At 44.2% G+C, this 21,767-nt stretch overlaps 1 long non-coding RNA gene across 2 annotated transcripts; it reads right to left on the bottom strand.

The window, feature by feature from the left end:
* Positions 1-1,228: 1,228 nt before the first annotated feature.
* LOC115252046 (uncharacterized) lies at positions 1,229-19,719 on the bottom strand. Of its 2 annotated transcripts, none has more exons than XR_003890493.1 (3): positions 19,508-19,719; positions 15,318-15,471; positions 1,229-1,441 (listed from the first exon to the last, which is right to left on the bottom strand). It is a non-coding gene; the product is annotated as an uncharacterized lncRNA (long non-coding RNA). The 2 variants fall into 2 exon arrangements; XR_003890494.1 differs by lacking the exon at positions 1,229-1,441 and adding an exon at positions 14,922-15,036.
* Positions 19,720-21,767: the final 2,048 nt, after the last annotated feature.

Genomic DNA, 21,767 nt, shown 5'->3' with positions numbered 1-21,767 from the left:
CCCCCCCCCCTCTCCCCCTCTCTCTCTGGCCTCTGGCCCCCATTCACCCTCCAGGACATGGTGGTGTTGCACATCCAGTCCATTCTGACGCTGCTCCCCTTACGGGTTCAATAGCTAGCTTGTCGTACAGCCCAGTAATTAGTACTGCACGCTCATATCAATTAACAAAGAGTGTTATCACTTTATTAATCTATATTAGCGAGGTGGAAGAAGGAGGGGCGTGCAGCCATTGCTTGTCTGAGCTCCCTCAGTGGGGATGATCTGGGCTTCCTTCTGTACTGACCCAAACTTCCTCCGTGCGCGGCGTCAACTGTTCATTAAAGGCTGCAACGCCAACAGTCTGAGTCAAATACAACAAACAGGGTCGGGAGGATTGGGGAGAACAGGTGCCATGGTATGAAAACATGCTAAATGATGTGCTAGTGGGGGAATTAATTACCACCACAGCGCTAATTGGAAGCAATAATTTGTGTGATTAGCGGGCTGCTTCACATCTCGTGCCTGTACACAGAGGCAGAGCAGCACGCTGCTGTTCAGTCCCTCAGTGGAAACACACACCGCTTTGTAAAGCTATTCTTGTCAGGACATTGGATTAAATGAGAGATCTTGGAATCCTCAGATTGATGCGGAGTACATTCAGACATGCAAGAGCGGCTCCTGAAAATTAAAAATCGAAGTTATGAAGAAATACAGAGAAAGACAAACAGACCCAACCTTTTTTTAAAAAGAATGTGCACACAACCAAATGTTCCAGATACCTCAAGTCATTTAAAATGCATCCAATTACATGAGTTGTTTCCCATATCTGGAACAAAGAGTTGCGTGAGGAGGCATAACCAGAAGGTTTTATTTAAAACTGCTGATGTGGCAAAGGCTAATTAGCCAAGCAGCCTTTGAAGGTGACGCCCTCCCTTCCTCTATAACGTGCACTTCTTTATCTCTCGTAATATCAGACACAAAACCTCAAAGCTGAAACGATCTTTACGCGCGCAGCACTTCTAAACGTAGACTACAATCAAAACAAGGCCGTGTTTTCAATTTCCCACTCATTATTTTTCTTTCCATCAGCCACGAGCATCAAAAGGCTTCATTAGCTTTGTGCACGGAGAAATAATAATCCTAACTTTATTTTGCTGCGTCACTATGAATATGTGTCATTCAACCATCCTTCTGTCCGCCGTAGTTTTGATACTGTCCATTTTTACTGCATTCAGCTCATAAAGCTGGAATAAATTCATATGAAATGAGCCATATTGAATCGAAATGATGTATGGGATATTTTAATATAAACCTTATCATTGGATCCAAGGGGGCTCACGGTGTGGATGTGGAGGTTTTGTCCCTTGACCCTTCACATCTGTTGATGCTCTGATCTTTGAATGGGCAGAGCGGAATCTTCTCGGCTCCATGGACTCTGCCTGCGGATCCTGTCAGGAAATTCCTGCGTGGAAAAGTGGGGCGTCACCATTTGAGAATTGATGGATTACGTTTTCCAAAAACAACTGCCTGCTAAGGAGGGAGGAAGGCAGCTGGGATGTGCATGTGGCTGCCTGATTGAATGACGGTTGGCACCTTCTTAAACAGGTTCCTCAATGAAAGTGAGAGAAAGGAGCATCTGTTTAAAACAGGGATTATCAGGACTGTTATCTGAAACCTTGGTCATGGAGAGAGAGGGAAAGAGAGAGAGAGAGAGAGTCCACAATGCCTGAGGTATTACTAAATATAATTTCAGCTATTAGACGCTTTTATTGAAAATCTGAAGGAGGAAAATGTAAAATTACAATTTAATACCCGTCATTGCAGCTTTTGAGACAGCAGGATTCATTTACATCTGTTTTTATTCTTCTCTTTTATTTCTCGCTGCGTTTCTGACACATTTTGGTGTTAAGTTGAGCTCCGGCAATTCTATTACCAGATTATCCATTGTGAGCTCTGGTATTCTGCATAATTATCACTCTGAGGAGAAACGCAGAGCAAAGAGAAATGGAAGATTAAGTGTATTCGCCTCCCCTCCTCGTCCTGACTCTAATCTTTACAGGGGGTCAGTGTTTTATCTCGGCGCCTAATTCTCCTGCTCTGGCTGTGCGGACTCCAGTTAAATCACCCTGGTGTTTGTGTCAAGCAGCACGCAGCAGCCATGCGATTCGCCCGATGAGACGACTGGAGCCACAGTTGTCAAAGCAATGTGTCCATTAGTGGCGTTAATCCAGTTAATCTCTGACCAGACTCCTCCTGGCTGTAACCCAAGAATTCCGAAAACCTCTTTTGGGGTGAGCAGAGACCCGTCTACCACTTCTAGAACCTGTTTTTCTCCAAATGGTTACTATTTGAGGGCACCTGCCAATGGCTGGTTCTCTAGAATGGTGGAAATATGTTTCCCTTGATGATGAAATATGTTTTTTATCTTTTCCTCTCTTTGATGTTTCAAGGTTGTGGCTCTGTGCTGCGTCCATTGTTCTTTATGCTAATCGCCGTCTGCCTGCCTGTTGCAGATATTGATTCATAAATGCGGGCGAACATTTCCTCATGTCGTTTTTTTTTAATCGTCTGTACATTTAAAAAGCTCAAACACCAAAGCCGGTCTGGTATCACAGCTGTCCACCTTCTCTTTCCTTTGAACGTTTCCCCGACATGCTCATTTACAGCTCCTTCTCGTCCCAGTCTTCGCGCTGACCTTACGCAAGGGTCACGAGGGAGGGTCCCATCTAAAAGTTCAGCCAAATGTTAACAACAGAGGGAGGGATGTTCTGCAGGAGAAGCCCTTTTCCCTCACTCTTTCTCAAACATCTTCCACCTCCTACTTTTCTTCCTTTTTTCCCCCCTGTCATGGCCAAATGTTCCTCAGACTAACAGGCAGAAGAGTCAGTGGAGACGTTGTCTAGCAAAGCCAAACACCTGTAGTCTGTCATTCAGCTGATTGTTATCTCCACCATCCGTCTCCCCCCGTCTCTCCATCACTCATATCAGTCTGATGGAGAGAACGCGTCCATCTGTCGGTCTGTCAGGAGGCCTCTGCTGAATGTTCTGCAGCCTGGAGGATCCGCTGAGGTGCCACATGTGTCAGATCTCTGCTCGTTTTGATGGAGTGAACGTGGAGGTGATTTATAAACTGGGGAAAAAATACGACTCCAAAAGTTTGGCTGCATTTGAAAGGGAGCAATTGAGAGGGTGGGGGAGTGTTTCCCTCACAGTGAGACATCTGGAACGTATTCAAACTCAAATATTCAAACTCATATTCAGGAAAATATGATTGTTCAGGGAAATTTGTGTCAGTTTCAAGGTAATCCATAGTTTTTCCCCCCACTAGCAGATATATGGATGGATGGATGGATGGATGGATGGATGTGTGTGTGTGTGGGTGGGTGGATGGATGGATGGATGGATGGATGGATGGATGGATGGATGGATGGGTGTGTGGGTGGGTGGATGGGTGGTTGGATGGATGGATGGATGGATGGATGGATGGATGGGTGTGTGTGTGGGTGGGTGGATGGATGGATGGATGATGGATGGATGGATGGATGGATGGATGGATGGATGGATGGATGGGTGTGTGTGTGGGTGGGTGGATGGATGGATGGATGGATGGATGATGGATGGATGGATGGGTGTGTGTGTGGGTGGGTGGTTGGATGGATGGATGGATGGATGGATGATGGATAGATGGATGGATGGATGGGTGTGTGTGTGGGTGGGTGGTTGGATGGATGATGGATGGATGGATGGGTGGGTAGATGATGGATGGAGGGATGGATGGATGGATGGATGCTTCTATTTCAAACTAAGGAGGGCTAAATTATTTCCATTACTCAACTTGAGTCCAGCATCCTCAAACTTTAATAATTGATAACAGGCAGTTTTTAAATGAGATTAGGCGGCTCACACTGATTTGATATGTGGTTACATAAATTCTGCATCTTGAAACTCACCAAAGTAATAAACATTCACTCAGCCAATAAAAAACAGACTTTGCTTCAACAGAATCATTGTAAAAACGAATTTAAAATCTACAAAAATCATGCCAGCCTATATTTCAGAAATCATTTAAAGTAATCACGTGTGGTCCTGAAACGTGAAGGAATCCCGATCATTTAAATCCCTCTGTTACAGCCAGAATACTCTCATCTCAGAAGGCTTTTGGTTCCGTACCTCCACCAATCAGGAAGCCCCTAGAGCTTGAGCACCTGGGCGACCGCTGAGCTGCAGCTACGAACCTTTTGGGATCACGAATGTCCGACGTTACTCAGATCTCGTTACGATACCCAAAATCAAGACAAAGTCAGAAATCAACCAAGGGGTTCAGGACTCGTGGAAGGTTCGGCTCTTTGCCCTTCTTGGGCGTCGATAATGAAGAGTTAAAAGAGTAATTATCCTGCTTTGAACATGAAGAGATGCGGCTTTTCAAAGAGCTCCACCTTTCTTTCATCTGTCTAAAGAACAATAGCTTGTAAATATACATTTAGTCCAATTCCAGTCTCATGTATTTTAATTCTTTTTGTGAGTAGAGGGTCATAGAGCCCAGAACTCCAACATTCTTCTTGTCTATAATTTCTTTCTTTAGTTTTCTGTGGTCCTTGTTGAGATGACCTGGTTTTATAAGCTTTTCTTTAACCATTTAAAGTTCTTTACACTCCACCTCCACACTGATGATAGATTAACCAATATTTAGAAATAACCATTCGTGCACATTCATGCCCCGAAGACGCAACTAGGGGATTGATTTTGGGGTTTGGTGCCTTGCTCAATGACACTTTTGCTTCTTGCATTCGGAGACAAAGATCAGACAACCACTGTAACACTGTAACACAACAGAATGTTTCTGTAGGTTTTTCTATTTCCTCAAGTCAAATGTGGTCTGATGTGTAATGCTGGAGCAGAAAGGTCCACATGTGTTCCTAAGTACCGTAGGAGGTCTCCTACAGTCCAGAAGGGGGTCTTGTTATGCTCGCTTTAAAACCAGATTGGGTCATTCCAGGTCTTGGCTTTGGTATTTGATAGAAATTTCGCCAACATGAAGCCCAAATAACGAGTTTTGCTTACGATTTTGATACAGGAAATGAATTTTTTTTAATCTAATTCGAAGTCAAGAAATGGCCAGACGCATTTCTCTATGTGTTTATGTTCCCGGTGGGTTCCAGGGCACCTGTAGCCCGGGGCAACCTCTTCCTTCTCGGCGGTCCAAACAGCGAAAGCTTGATTCAGTGCTGCAAAGCTTCACTCTGCCTTTGACGTGCTGGAGATCCAAACAAACGGCTGAAAACAAGAGGCGGTGTTGGCGTTTGACAGTGAGCATAATGGTGCTGCTCGGGGATTTGGTGTCAGTGTCAGGCTGGAACAATCTTAAGGACATGTGTTGGGGGGTGGGGTTGAATGTTGTTTGACATCAGTCGTTGCTGTTTTGGGGTGTGAGAGTGGGAGGCTGAAGTCATAGATATTAGACAGGCAAGTGTTGTGTCTCTGAGGGGGATTGGGACGTGATGGCTGGAGAGAGCCTTCTAGAGGTTCCTTTGTGCTCAGATAAGTCGGGGATTTAAACCATGTTTAACTATGGCAATGCTGAATAATTATGCCATAGTCAAGACAAAGGAACATCTGACAACAAACCTTTATCGTCGTCCTCTACGTGATAAAAAGCAGAATGTAAAATAAGATCATTGGAACCAAATGTAGCATTGTGAGAGACATGTTTACAGATGTACAATGACAACCAAAGAAAAAGGATTTTTTTTAAGGTTCTGTGGCTAATTAAACTCAATCAACCCCTACATTTGTAAAGAATGCCCCATAATGTTGCTGTCATAGCTTGATAAGTCCTGCAGTTGTCCTGCTTCCTCCGAGCCTGACAGTTAAAAGCCAAACATATATTTTTACTCGCTTAAGCCTTCACACTGTTTATGCTCCCTTTATTCAGGCTTTCACATTCAAATTTGTAGCTCTGAAGCTGAAGCTGTGGTTTCGTGTGCGTCCTGCACCGTGTGAGCCTGCCCATCCCGTCCTCCTCTTTGGGTCTGACAAATGTGTCAGATGTTTGTTTTATTGTCCAGGCTGGCTCTTTCATTACTGACAAATTAATGTAACTTTCAGCACAAAACGTAAGGGTTAATTTAAGCACTCGACTGTAATTTGACTCCCTTTAGTGCAATGGTTAAACACAGGAACTGAGCGCTGTACACACAAACATCATCTTTGGGATTTCCCACGTGAAAAATGCACACTGTGCGTTTTAAACTTGGGTTAAACTTTCTAATTTCCCCGCTGACCAACGTGATAAAGAGGGATGGTTTCAAATAAAGCACGGACTTATTAAGACATATCTCAGTTTACTTATTAAGAGAGAGAAACCCAGGATACATCTATTGAATACAGTAATTTTAAAGTTTGAATCTTTTAGCTGCCTATGATGAATAAAGTAGAAACATTTAAAGCAACTTATAATAGACTTTATTGCATGTAAGATTGATGAAGCACAACTACGGAGAATTCTGTGTTTTCTGTCCTTGAAAATAGGTATTTTAAAAATAAAAATGAACATGAAACCATCATGTTGATGGAAGGTTTTAGACTCTGTCTGAACATTTAAATGATATATATGAACGTCTGGCCTTCCTGTGGCTCTCCAGCCTCCTTCTGCTCACCCTCACCACCATCTTTGGTTATTGACAGTCAGTGTCTGCTAACACTGGTCAAAATGTGCAATGAATAATGATCTACTATAAAACAAAGTCTCAGGCTCTGGACTAAAGTGTTTCCTGAAGGATTCTAAAGGTGTAAGCAATTTGTTTCTTAACACATAGGTCATATTGTTTAAAACACCCCATAAATCTGCCGAGAGTGACACGAAATATGGCTTTAATACAGCATCCACACACCAGGGGACAGGGGAATATCTGTTGGCCCCCTCCCTCCCTCCCTCCCTCACACACACACACGCACGCACGCACACACACACACACACACACACACACAAACACACACACACCACTCATAATGGCAAAAACTGGAATTGCTGTGTAAAAAATAAACTAACTTGATTCAGTAAATTTCATACATATGATACAGGGTAGAATATGATGTATATCAGTTCTAGTTATATGCAACAATTTTCTATAAATGTATAACAATTTCACCTAATTTCAAAACAGGGAATAATGAATTAACCAAACAGCTTGTTTAGTCATTGGTGGATTGTTGGAGTGTGTATTGAACCACACACAGCCTCAATAGCCTGGCACCCCCTCCTGCCCACACCATAAATGTTGCTGTGCAGCATCAGCATAGGCGCCTCTGTCTCTTCTCCTGAGGTTGCCCCAAACCATCCGGCGGCCATCAGCAGAATCTGGCCCCATTGGCGTACATGACGTCCCTCCACAGGTTCTGGTGGACGTGCTGCCATCTTTTTGAGGGTCGTCTAATTGAAGTTATCCTGTGGACCGGGTCCGGTTTCAGGTTTGCCAGAATTGGAAATTTTTATGCATTTGTCATTTTTCTTTGAACTGCGGCACCTCTGAATTGGAAATAAACCGGCTATCCGAAGATATAAGGTTCAATGTCAAGGAGCTGCTGCCATTGTTACAGCGAAGAAAAAGATTGGGGCAGAAGGGTCAACACAACCGATGGGTCTCCCTGATGATGGAAAAAAACAAATGCAGCACCAAAAACGAAGGGAATTTGTTTTAAGTTTATTTATTTTTGAGCACTTTCTTCTGACGCAGCCACCCAGCGGGGTTTTGTCTGTGATTGTGCCTTTCTCTGAGTGCTGGTTTGGATTTCAGATGTGTCTTCTTAAGCTCATTTTATGCCTTTTGGAATTACCCCACAGGGACACATAAAGTGATGTGAATCCTTCACTCAAGTCTAGTCCAGCGTTGATGTAAAAATCTAGATGGAATTCATCTCTAATGGATGAGAACTTTTGATTTAAATCAAGTGATTTAAATGATTCTGATTCATGAAAATCATGTGTGATTTAAAAAAAAGATTAGGCCAAAGGAGGCAGAAATGTGAGAAATAATATGGAACCCGTGTGGCTCCACACTCTCAGCACCTCCACCCACAAATGCTCTCATCCTCTTGTGTTTCAGGGAAACTTTAGGCGCTTCGAGCTTTTTAAATCGTTTCATAAAAGCCCATGTCCCCAAATATGTGTTGGAGGAGGAGAAGGAGAAGAAGGGAGTGAGTGAGGAAGTGCAAAATATGATTGAGGGTGGGTAGGTAGCTTGTGGTAGTGGTATGGCGGCTGGAGGGGGAGGGGGGGTTAAATGCTTGGAGGAGGGCAAAGTAAACAGGCAGTAATTAAGAGCAGAATATCTGCTATGATTGCAGTTTCCATGGTGCTAAATCTGCTTCAGAGGACCCGACCATTTCCCCACCCTCTCTTCTCTGTACCCACGGCAAATTTTCACACACGTCAGCCAGTCTCCTCTGCAACTGAGAGCCAGTATGTGTGTGTGTGTGTGTGTGTGTGTGTGTGTGTGTGTGTGCTACACGAGCCCTCGGCATCTTTAAGACCAATTAAGAAACAGAGTAGAGAAACCAACTAAAGCCAAACTTGCCAGCAACAACCAGGGGGGGCAACTTAAAAAAGAGGAAGGAGCAACCTGAGTATAATATCTGGATTACAATAGTTGTCGTGCTTTTTTATGATGGAATACTTGGAATGAAATGATTTAGGACAAAAATAGTGCAACTATTTTTTCCACTCTAAACTACACTAATTCAATTATCTACTCATTTCAGTAATTTGACAATATGACAATAACAACATACATCCTATTATAAATGACTCTTTAAACACAGAGATTCCAATTTTAATTGTAAAATGATACGCAGGTCATCCACAAAGACGCCCGAATACATAAACACAACATCAGCTCATTCAAGCTTAGTTTGTATAAGACAGAAGGATGTCCAACACAACAGCCACTACCAGGGCTGTAGTTAAATTATTACAGGGTCTTGAGCCCCACTCATTTATGTCAGCCAGCCCATAATTCAGCCCGTAATATATTTGTTGTTTCTCATGAATGAAAGACAGAAAGTGAGGGATGAGATTGACAGCCCAATAAGTAATGATAAAACCTTCAGTCCTTCTATTTTAGGCCTATATGTAATGGTGGTATTTACGTTCCAGATGAATAAATTGTGATATGAGGCCTTCAGACATGTTGTTGATGTTGCCTCCATCTATTTTACTCCGAAAGGCAGAAAAAATTGTATTTTTATATTCTGCACCTTGCAAAACAGATTTTTCTGAATTTTGGTATTCTGTGCCAGGTTATCTCTCTGGAAATGTTTGTAATATCCTGCATGTGTCTGAGGTGGTTACTGCCCCCACTCTGTAGGCTTGTGCACGTGCGTGTGCACGTGTGTCTTGACGTGACTTGCTCTTGCCTGCTGTGAGAACAGACGCTGAAGGCGAGCCCCCAGGCTGCCCTCCGGGCGTCGCACTCTGGAGGCACACAACTGCCACGAAGCTCTACATGTGCACACGCAGTAATACAAACAGGTACACATGTCTGCACACACACACACACACACACACCTTGTTAATGCGTGTATTTACATAAGACCTTCTGATCGCCCATTGTGCAGCCAGATTCACTTCAGAATTCAAGCATTTTTTCCTCTATGAGAAAGTTGCACTTAACCAACTGCAGGATAGACTTGGCTGCGATGTAGCGAGGTAGCTGTTAGCTGCACCTAAACTCTTATTACCTGACATTGTAGGTTCAATCTCATTACCCGATTGAGTCGCCTACGTGGGTCTCTACTTTGCCTGTCAGTCCATTTACAGCAAACCGCACATTATCACAGCGAGACAGGTTTTAGTGTGGAGTTGTGTTTTCCCTTCTACAGCCTGAGGTGTCATTATGGCTGTCAGAGACAGTCCGAGGTGTGACACACATGTAGCCAGCGCTCAGGCATTTCCGAGAGCACCGGGCTGACGTGGGGAAAGCACGGAATTTCAAGATCACAAATTATTTTCTGCGCTATAGATTAAAAATGAAGATGGAATAAATGAATGAAAAACACAACATGTTTTCCAACTGATCTGAACTGAAAATCGCTCTTTATCTCTTTACCCAAAACCAGAAAACATTCTTGAGCAGCTATATGTGAGGACAAAGAAGTAATATAACACAAACAGGAGGTGAGAAACAGGTCTGGAAGGAGGAGATGGGGGCGGAGACACGAGGTGGCAGAAGGAATGACAGCGGCGTGCGGCAGAGGTATGTGTCACATCCTCTCAAGCGACAGTATGGGTGAAATATACAGTATTGCCTCTGCCGTGTTAGGAAACCACGTCTACACACACGCGCGCGCACACACACATGCGAGAGCAGGCCCAGCCAAGCTTATCTGAGTCCTCACAACTGCACAGCCTCCATGTAGAGAAGCTGTAGCTGTCGGCAGAGACCCGGATCATTTTGGACAGTATCATTAAATGCCATGTCATTACCCGTTATGGAGTGGTGCTCTCACTCCTTGTTTCTCCCCTGGGATGCTGAGGCCCATCTGAGAGTATGGAGGAGTGTGTGTTTGCACGGGTGTCAGCTTTGCCCTATATGTTTGTGTCTAGGGGAAAAGTGGCTTGATGAAGGCAGGCAGAGACCGAGCAGAAGGCTACGGCGTTGGTTAGGAAATGGGATGGACGGGCTTGAGAGATGGAACTGGCATTAAATTTCCGATGTGGTGCGAGGATTGACTTTGACGGAAGCGCAAGGGGGCTATTAGCTTATCTTTAATGCTGTGTTTGTCACAGTGCTGAGGGCAGTTCTGCCAGACAGGCCGGAGACGAGGGAGGGAGCGCCGGTGTGCCGAGCATGTGTTGAGCGATATGGATAGGTGAATGCTCCCGGTGGGACTCGCTGCCTGAGCCGCTGAGCTGTGTTGGGGAATAAGAGGAGGAGAGAGGCCAAATTGAAGGTTTATTTATCCAATTCACTGTCAAGGTCAGCTTGTCGGCGAGCTGGCCCGCGCGTTCGCAAAATGCCAAAATCTTGATGCGTTGTTTTAAAACCGGAGGAGGGGGGGATCAATGACCTTTGGTTGCATCGCGCTTCAAGCTGCCGGTGCCTCTTAAGGCTGTCCTTACTGGCCATTATAGTTGCCTTTTAAAACCGAGGCGAGACAGAGAGGAGCTGTCGACGGAGTCCGCTATTGACACAAACGTAGACACACAAACACGCGGACAAGCACGAGAGATTCCGACACACGTTGGACGGACTACAAGCGTAGCAATTCCATCAGGTTGATACTCATCTTACAAATTGAAACACACCCAATAAAAGAATAGAAAGCACTTTAATAGTGTTTACTCACTTCCCTGAAAACCGCTCGTGTTCCTTTTCAATTGCTGCACTCAATAGTTTTTAATGATATACTGATATAGTCTCCACCTATGGAGCTTTTAACTAATTCTACATGATTGGATGCTCTAGAGGACCCAAGTGCAGCTTATAAGTGATAATCACTTTATTCTTTTATGTCTCAATGAGTAAGACCAGGAAGTGGGAGAGTCGGGCCGATGGGCCATCCACGTTCAGCATGGCTGACTCCTGGAAATGCCAGTCGGAAAGGAAAAAAGGGATTTTTATGTAGACCATTAATCAGTTCAGCCTCAACATAAATGACTGCGTCTGCTGCAGCAGCGTGAGAGCACTGCGCTTTAGAGGGACCCCTCGTCAGAGTTCTTAGAAGGCCTCTGTCAACGTGAAAAGAACATGACCTTTAAGATCGTATCAGCATGTTTGCTGGTGCATACACAGCCCAGGAAAGGGTTCAGTGGCCCATCAGAAACTGGGGAAAGAATAAATAAATAAATAAATTCAAGACCAAAGACAAGAAAAGAAAATTGTAATTTAGATGCAGGATTTTATGAAATTGCTCGAAAACGAGCAGCTGTAAGCTGACCGAGGTTAAAAAATAAATAAAAAAATCTCTATACATCTCTAATTATGATGCAATCAGAAGCAAAGATCATTCCTAACCTAATTGCTAAACATAATTTGAGTTTTAACTTCTGAGGAGCGATTGTGAATGGTAGAAATGGTGACAGCAGGTGAGTTGGAGGCTAAAGGATGACAGATAACTCCACCTTGGGTCTGTGCTTGGTGGCTCTGCTCCTGCTTTTGGTGTCATATTCTGGAATGCTCCATCTTCTGTGCTTATGGGTGTCTGTTATTGCTGTTATGAAGAGCTGATATTGATGCGATGGTAGTCATCAGTCACCTCCTACGCCCTGTCTTTGAGTCTAGACTGTCTGCCGGCCGTCTGCTCTGTCACACACACACTTGTCGAATAGGTTGAACAAACCTTAAATGAAATAACCAATCCATATATTATATGCAGAATAATTCATAAACTATATAAAACGATTTACTTCTGGTTTCTTGCTCACTGTTTCCAGTCGTTGGTCAGTTACACACACGTGCTATAAAATCTTTTTAACCCTCACTGAGTAGGGAGACGGCATGTAAATGGATTTTATTAGTGCTTTTCTAGTCACCTTTGACCCCTCATTGGGCTTCACATTACCCGTCTACAGTCACACATTCATGCACTGGTGGCTGAGTGGGACCCACAGGAGCATTAACCAATCACAGACATCCAAACAACAAAGCTGCAGCTCCGAGGAAACGTTCAGGTTTTGCTCAAAAGCGCTTGGGCAGTGGGGGCCGGGAGTGAACCAGCATCCTTGGTCCCACTGCAGTCTCCACCTGGGCACGTGATGTCACACGTGACATAAGTCAAAGTCACTTTTTTAATGGTTTTTAGGTGTGATCCAAAGATCTGATGCATCGATGTATGTTCAAATGGCCATTGTGAGCATTCAAGTGCATTTTCACAGGGATCAGCTGAAGTTCGATGTGCATCCAAATGCAATTTTATTCTCCCATGTGCTCTGTTGGGATTTTATTGTTGACCTCTGTGACCCAAGCAGGTGCCTGCAGGTTAAAAGTCTCAGATCAGTTGCTTGAAGTTCCACTGAAGTCACGAGCTATCCGAAGAAACCCAACAGAAAAGTGAAAGAATGAAGCAAAAGGAATTGTGACTTTTCTTTCCCCTCACCTTGCTCAGCAACACTTTTCCTCCCCACTCACGATGCATGTCATGCTAAGGGAAGCCTCCTATAAATCTTTAATGACACTGGATACAACGGGTGCCTTGAAAAAGTGCTGCTCTCTTAATTTCCCCCCTTTTTTCTTCGTTAACACTCTGTGAACAAACATCTCGCAGCGTTTCCTGGAGGGAGCCGGGGAAACCGTGAGGCTCTCAGATGGTTCTAATGTACCGATGCTATTGGAGCACATGCTACCTCTTTTATTCCCTTCTCTGTCCATGTATTTCCTCTTTCTTCATCACCCTGACAGCCAGGCTATGTTGCTACATTTATGCCTACTTGTCATAAAGAATGTATAATTTGTGAGGCTTCAATCCAAATATAGAATGTGTAAATAGGTTTGTGCATCTTCTATTGCTGTTAGTGTGAAAAAAACAAACAGATAAAAATAGGGAAGCAGGAAATTTAGAACTCAGTGATTCAAAAGCACAGAGTAAGACTAATATGGATATTAAAAGGGGAAAAAGAGAAATAGTTGCTTAAAGACTGAGATTATTTGTCACTTCCCAGGTCCTAAAAATGTGTAGAGGTAGACAATCATGTACCATGTAACTAAAATAAATAAGAGATAGAGATAATCATATATAACTATCTCCTGTGTCTGTGTGTGTGTGTGTGTGTGTGTTCATCGATGGGTTGATGGAGAATCAAGAAGGACAACTTTACTAAGGTAAAGGCTGGAGTTTATAGGAGAGTTGAGCCTGATCTTTGTCTTGTGCGTGCCTGCGCGCGCGTGTGTGTGTGTGTGTGTGCAAGTGTGTGTGTCCATGAGCGTGTTTGTAAGGCGTCCACATCTGCACAAATCTTGGGTTTGGCCATAGAGAATGAATGGGTTTAGTGTTGCAGCCCGACAGAAAAATCAATGTTTCATATGAGGAGGCTGCGGGGGTTAGGCCTCCGTGTTCATGTCAACAAGGCTATTGGTTTTCTTAATACTCCAAAGTTGGCGTTTCCCCGCTTTGGGAGGGTGAGTGAGGTGACTTGTGTGGTCAGAGCTTAACAAAGGGATCCTGCCTTCTAGCCTTTGCTGTACTTGACTGAGGGAATCCAAACCAGGATTAATTACCAACTGGACTGGCTGGATATTAGTTGCTTTTTCCCTCTTCCATTGTCACATGGCACCGCCGGACCGGGGGGGTGGGATGCAGCTCCTGCACAGCAGCTCAGAGTGCTAATGCCGTTAGATGGAGTAACACGGTTAGATGTAGCAGTGCTGGGATCATACTGGGCCAGTGGTGTTTCTGCCCAGTTTGGTTTCCCCAGAATAATTGATTAGCTTGTTGCCTCCAACACAACATCGAAATTCCATCAATTATCTAAACATCACTTCACACCAAATGTATTGCTGAATTTTTATTGTTGTTTAGACTTTTTCAGGCACCTCCTCAGACACTGTGGATATACCTAATGTCATAAGAATAAAACGGGAACATCGGCCCCAGCTGTCCTGCTGAAAGTGACGTCAAACCTTGATATTTTATCAGAATCATGTGGGTTTTAAAGATCTTTAACTCAATTGATGGAGCTGCAAGGCTTGACAGACATCGCAATTCTACAGTAAGATTTATATTCTGGATTTGTCAGGATCAAGTATAGAGTTATACAACTCTGTGTGGCCTCAACCTGTCTGCTTAATAATTATGGATTTCAAGACTAATTAATCCTGTTGGCTATATGCAAATAAACCACATTTGAGGGTAAACGTGGCCAAATCAATGAGCTCAGCACAAACTTACTGGAGCGAGTCCTTCGGAAATGATAAACAATGGAGAAATAACTTATTTGAAGCTTTGATTGTGCCATCCTTTAAACACTTCTCTGACAAACACCATCCAACAGAACCGGTGGTGGTACACCGAGACCAGCCTTTAGAAGCAGCTTGGAACAGACGGTGAACCTAGAGGGAGAGGGGTCTGGGGGTTGAAGGGGAAACCCGACCCAGCCGGTAAGCATTGCTCACCCAGAGCAATCGGATGAAAACACAGTGCAGATGTAATTCGTTTTCAATGGCTGTTTCAAAAGAATAATTGTGGTGACACTGGCTGGTCGATAATATGGATTTTTGTTTTTCGAGTGCGGTGTGTGTGTGGCGCTAAGAGAGGGAAGGACACAGACTGCAGCAGACCCAAATACAATAAAAATGGATCGTGTGTTTGTTTCTGTGTGTATGTGTGTGTCTGTACGAGCTACCTACATGCGTGTTGTGGGATCCGCAGGTCTGGTAACCATCACTAGGCCCTGGACATCCTGGGGAAGATTACCTTGGAAATGTGCCCTATGGGTTCACGAGGCTGCTAATGTCTCTTGGCTTCACTGTGCTTCTCCTCCTTTCATGAAAGAACGGCTGCCTGCAAAAAAAACCCTCGCATTAGACGAAAGATCTGAGAGATCGGAGGGGCCCTGGGTAGAAACTTAAGCATGGAAGACGAGGAAGCTGCGTGTGGCGGGAAGGAGAGACGCTGGTAAAATGGCAAACCGACCTTTTCACCAGCTCCCACCACCAGCATCTGCGCGGCAGCGAAACGGCGCCGGGAAAAATGAAATTGAATAAAATGCCATGGGTCTGGCTGCAGGGGGACTTACAGTAAAAGGACATTATTCCTCTAAAGTCCGAGCCTCTGCTCACACTCTCCATCCCCACCCCACTCTGCTTTATTAGACTATTCTCTGGCTGCGGGTGGTCACTGGAGACCAGACTGGGGCTGATTTATTCTTCCTCTCTCCTGTCTCCTGCCTGACTGCCTCGGCAATGGAGAAATTTCTTTCCTTCTTCCGTCTCTGTCTGCACAGGAGGAGTGTCTCTACAAAAGGTGGACCGATGGAAATATGGGGGCTAACATTCTCCTAACTATAATGCGCAGTCTATATATACCCCCCCACCCCACCCCTGCCCCTAGAGGTTGCCTCTCAACTACTCTATCGTTGGTGCGTGTAAGCACATGTAAAACTCATGTGTATCAGCATTCCCTGTTTCCTGTTATTCCCTATTTCCTATTTGACAGACCACCTTATCTGGGATATTGACTGGTGTCTGAATAACTGTGATTTTTTAATGACTGTTGTTCAACTGATTAATTAAACCAGATGTTGCCCGATTTAGAAACGTTCACATCTGCAGACAATTCAAAGGCCGTCCTTCACGGACACCCCTGCTCCTGTTAAAATGCATCTCCCTGTATGATAATCATCTCCCATAGTCTTCCTCCCAGATTCCCATCTTTCCTCCACCTCTCCACATAAATGCAGGATGGGTGGCGTATCAATCAGCCCGACATACATCCATACAACCAGAGTGTGAATGCAGCCACCAGCTGCTTTCCTTTTCACCGCCAACATCCCATTACCTCTGGATAGTCGGCCCCTGAAAGAGGAACAATTGCCCCCCAAACATCCTGACAGGTCCCGTTGACTCTTGTGGAAAATCAAGCCTGTTATGGCATCTATAAAGACCCTTCATTTAGTGGAACAGCTACCAGGGTAAAGACCAGAAGAGTAATGTAGAGTTTACTGTAAATACACGCTAGGATCTATGAAGTGGGCTGACTTGGACTGAGCAGCTGTGTAGTGGGTTGTTTTCTTATTGCTGAGAGAATCACACATTTGCTTTAAAAACAACTTCAATTAACTTTAAGCAGCTAAAATGAGAGCAATTAGGAGAAAATGCTCTTATTCAGGGATTAGAATTTCAGTCTTAAATAAAGCTTTTGCTTTTAGCGTTTCTACAATGAGTTCCACGTAAACACGTATAAACGCATGTAAAGATTAAAGTTAGTAGATGGGAGCGTCTGGACATTAGCATCAATACATTATGAATTATGGATATAACCCATCACATATTGGGTTCAGTGGCTTGTATTCAAAGTTTGTTACCAGCTAGTTTTTGGTATTATGGCAAAGAATAGCTAAAACTATACACAGCACAAATATATCTACAGGGCTGTGGTCCTCACAGGACCGGCGTGGACGCCCCTGACCTGGTCCATCAGTTGCTTTATGCATCTATATAATTTGTTGTATTGAGACAAGGTGGAAATAACTATACAATGAAATCTCATGAAAGAAAAGTGACTGAATGATGCTTAACTTTGACAACGATGGGATCCTTAATGTTCCTCTCATGCTCTGGTCAGAAGATGGGGAAAAAACCGAACCTATTTTTGACTTTACTATTTAAAATTATATATATTTTCCTGTTCAATGTCATCGGCTGTGACTCATTGTCCTCTCAGGTTTTCCAGTCTCTTTTTCATCTTTCTTCCAGCCCCCCAAAGTGAAAAACCCTGAACGCCGAGAGAATGAAAGAGGGCGAGCTGCACAGAGGACACCTCCTGCAGGGCGCTGGTCACCGAACACTACAGCAGCCAGATCATCTACACACCCACCCACCCACACACACACACACACACAGGCTCCCTGGTTGCCATCATCTTCAGGGAACATTAACTGAGCCAAAGTGGAATCAGAGGGGTGACGGAGGGGAACATCAAGACAGTTAAGTACTCAGCTGGGACCAAAAGCCACGATGGGGCCTGGAAGTCGATGCGAGATTGATACAAGTGTGCTCGTATAAGAAAAACACTGGATACTGGGAAGTGTTAGGAAAGTCGGAAGAACAGTGGATATGTTGATCTCCATTACCTCATCTCAGAGAACGGAGATGTCTGACTCTGGTCTGACCCACGATGCCTCCGTTCCAATAAACGAACAGACATTTTAGCCATTTTAAGTGGGGACTGTTGCCACGTTTGACCGCCGTCTGCCACTATTTGACCATTTGTTTGTTTCAGGATGGACGAATATCACAACCAATAAGCTGCGGTGGTCGTAAAAACTCATCTATTTTTAGTTTTACCTCCTCTTTTCATTCTTGAATTAATCTAATGTGCGTACGACGTAGTGGACTTAAATTCAGAAAGGACATCTTTGACGGCTCATTTCAACTTTAAACTAAGGAATTCAACAAACTTCTAAATGAAGTGTGTGTCCTTTACTCTTTGTGCTTTTCAATAATGGTGTTGTTTTGTGTCGTGTTCCAGACGAGCCGATGTCACACGCACTCTGCTTTCAGGACCACTTTGACTTCAGTGTGCGATCTCATAGAATAGGAACCAGAATAAGCTTTTATCATCAATGTTCCATAGTCTCAGCAGTGGATTTGCCCATGTTTGTACATCATCGCCGTCAAATCCTCCTTCACACCCTGAGTTCACTTACATACTCTTATGGGCACTGAAATGTGAGCTGCCTGTGTTTACACACGTTATCTGACAAGGCGTCCAGATTTGTGTGAGACAGAGCGAGAAAGCATGTTGGGGATTGACAAATATGTCCTGGAATATGAAGACTGATCTGTCCGTAGAAAGTGCTATCGCTTGTGTGATATGACCTCACCCCAACTTTGGCGAGCGTAGGTTGGCACGGCAACGCCGGAGCCGCCATAACTCTTTTAGTCATTTTTAAAAGGAGTCCTTCATAGGTTTTAGTTTTCTGTTTAAACGTATTACCAAAGAAAACAATCATCACTTTTTGATTTATATTATAAATTTATTGTCTCCTCAACTCCCTTAGAACCACACACACACACACACACACACACACACACACACACACACAGAATATGCCTGCAGTAAGCAGCGAGCCTTAGCCATTAGCATTCCCAGCGCAGCACAATTAAGAATGAGCTGTAACAGACACTCCCAGTTTAACCACATTACTCTTAAAAAATGTTACACAAACCAGAGACATCTCTGACAGCACAACATTATCCCCCCAGTTACAATTAATTACCCACACATCCTCCCCATGCATCCCATTTACATATCTTAACAAAGACAGGGGATCTGCCAGGAGGGGAAACACAGGTTAGTTAGGCATGCCAGGCAGCCTGCTCATGTGTGTGTGTGTGTGTGTGTGTGTGACTCACAGCGAGTTAAACACAAAGATCAGCAGCTGATACCTGCTAAAACAGATTACTGTAGAACACAAATGCCACTCTTGTAGCTCTCATGGAGCCAACCCGCCCTTCCCCATTTGTTTTATCGTGTTTTGCATCATGGTTGTGTATGCCAGCGTGTCGCAGCGCTGCGAATGCATCCAGACGGGCGAATGTTGCTGCAGACAGACTTGGTGTGTTCCCTTTCCCTCGTTCTTCTCCATTATTTTACCTCCTGTTCCTTTCTGTCTCATTTATAATGGCGAGAGGGAGGCTGGAGATAAAAGAGGCAAGTATTGGGAGACAGAGTGAGCGGTCACACTCTGTGATGCTATCTGCTACCCACAACGCATTGCAAGTGGACTCCTGACATATTCTATAACTCTTTCCACACTGGCGCTCATTAACCAAATGCCTGTTGATGTATAGCTCTCAAGAAATGAATTTCTTACCTCTGTGAGCTGGAGAGCGGCTCTTTGTGTGATCTCTTGGGTTCACTAACATACAAGAAATACACCCACATAAACACGAGGACGGTGCGCACGAGAAGTCCAGAAACGGAGATAACAAATGAATACTGTTGCCGTGTACACACTGATGCTCTCCCAGAGGGTGGCTGGACCTGAGCCTGCTGATGTAACCGTTAGTTACCGCAGCGACGTGCACATGCACTGTAAAACAATGAAGCAAACGCACCATCCTGTATGTTTAATCCACCGCTGTGGAAAGTTTAAACGCACCACTTTCCCAGGAAGTTGATAAGAAACAGATAGATTTCAAAGAGATCATTTATTATCCTTGTTATCTCTCTTACCTTTATTCCACACCTTCAGTGTGTTGTTGGCTGGAGTCGGGGAACTCACTTTTGTTGACGCTCTGTACGCATGGGTTATAGGCTTATTTGGGCCACCATAAATCATCTTGACCTGAATCTATGGTGGACATCACACAAGGAATTGCAACCCCTTGTAAAGGTAGACTCTTTTAGAAAGAATAAAATGTTTTTAAAATGTTTTTAGCAACTAATTGTTGTGTGTTTGCTACAGTAACTAAAAAGACCAAAGTGCTTCAAAATCTGTATCCATCAGAATAATTTTAGGCACATTTAAATATGGCAGAAAATAATGAAAATAAAGAAAGGATAACATTATTTTTTTTACGCTGTGTTTACCTGTAGTTATATCCATTTAAAACAGTAAAATGTGCATATTAGGCCAGGCTGTGTGAGAAATTCCTTTCATCTATTCAACCAAACAGGAACCAAAGCATCAAAGAGTGACGTGTTTTCTTCAGATTTATCCAGAGTCTGGTTCAACAATGCTCCTCACTACCTAAAGCCCTCAGATCTGAGGAAGTGGGGGGAGGCAATGCAGCTGAGGGGGAGGGAGAGAACACAAGGAGACACACACACGCTAAACACACACTAAACACACACTAAACACACACTAAACACACGCTAAACACTTCTGAAGACAAAGCTAACCGCTAGTTACAAAAATAAATGAAACCGAGCGAATAATCAATTTAAATTATACTGATCACGTATCATCTAACTGTAGTGTAACCCAGAGCTTCCCATCCATCCATCATCCATCCATCATCCATTCATCCATTCACCCACCCACCCATCCATCCATCATCCACCCACCATCCATCCATCCATCCATCCATCCATCATCCATCCACCATCCATCCATCCATCATCCATCCATCCACCCACCCACCCACCCATCCATCCATCCATCCATCCATCATCCACCCATCATCCATCATCCATCCACCCACCCACCCACCCATCCATCATCCATCCATCATCCACCCACCATCCATCTATCCATCATCCATCCACCCACCCATCCATCCATCATCCATCCATCCATCCATCCATCCATCCATCCATCCATCATCCATCCATCATCCATCCATCCATTCACGCAGCATCCATCCATCCACCCACTTACCCATCAATCCATCCATCCATCCACCCACCCACCCACCCACCCATCCATCCATCCATCCATCCATCCATCCATCCATCCATCCACCCACTTACCCATCCATCCATCCATCCATCCATCCATCCATCCATCCATCCATCCATCCCTCCATCCATCCCTCCATCCATCCGATCAAGCATTACATGATATTTCATAGGACACTTTAACTTGAAGACATTTTTTTTGTGTTATAAAACCATAGTATGTATAGAACAACCCTGTCAGGTGAGCTTGCAGCAATATCTTATGATTGCTTTCTTTTTTAAATGGCTGCCGTAGCCTCACTCTTCTGATGTATCTGGAGTATGAAATGCCAACCCCGTGTATCTCCAACGGTAGAGGTCAGTGGTGAACGCACATGGCCTTGTTGCCCTCCCGTGTATTCGCTCTGACTGGCTGCTCTCATTACAACCTGTTAATGCAAGTGTAAAACAGTCAGCATGGACGATAGATCATTGTGAGTGGCAGCTGGTGTATTTGTGCTTGTTTGTGGGTAAGAAAGGCCTTTCTGGTGTGTGAGGGCAGAAAGAAGGATGTGGTGGAGACATGGGCTAAAGAAAAAAGAGAGCATAAGAGGAAAGGAGAGCGAGAGCAAGAGAAGAGGTATTGGGTGGAGGTGGATGCTGGTCAGTGGAGATGTCGGTGGCCCATTAATCTTGGCTTCTTCCTGCCTAGTTATTGTGTATTTTTTTTGGCCAAAGATTGATTGTAGCAG

This window comes from Takifugu rubripes, chromosome 13, assembly GCF_901000725.2.
Source record: "Takifugu rubripes chromosome 13, fTakRub1.2, whole genome shotgun sequence".
Lineage (NCBI taxonomy): Eukaryota > Metazoa > Chordata > Actinopteri > Tetraodontiformes > Tetraodontidae > Takifugu > Takifugu rubripes.
The sequence above is the reverse complement of the archived record's forward strand: the minus strand, read 5'-3'. Positions and strand labels throughout refer to the sequence as shown.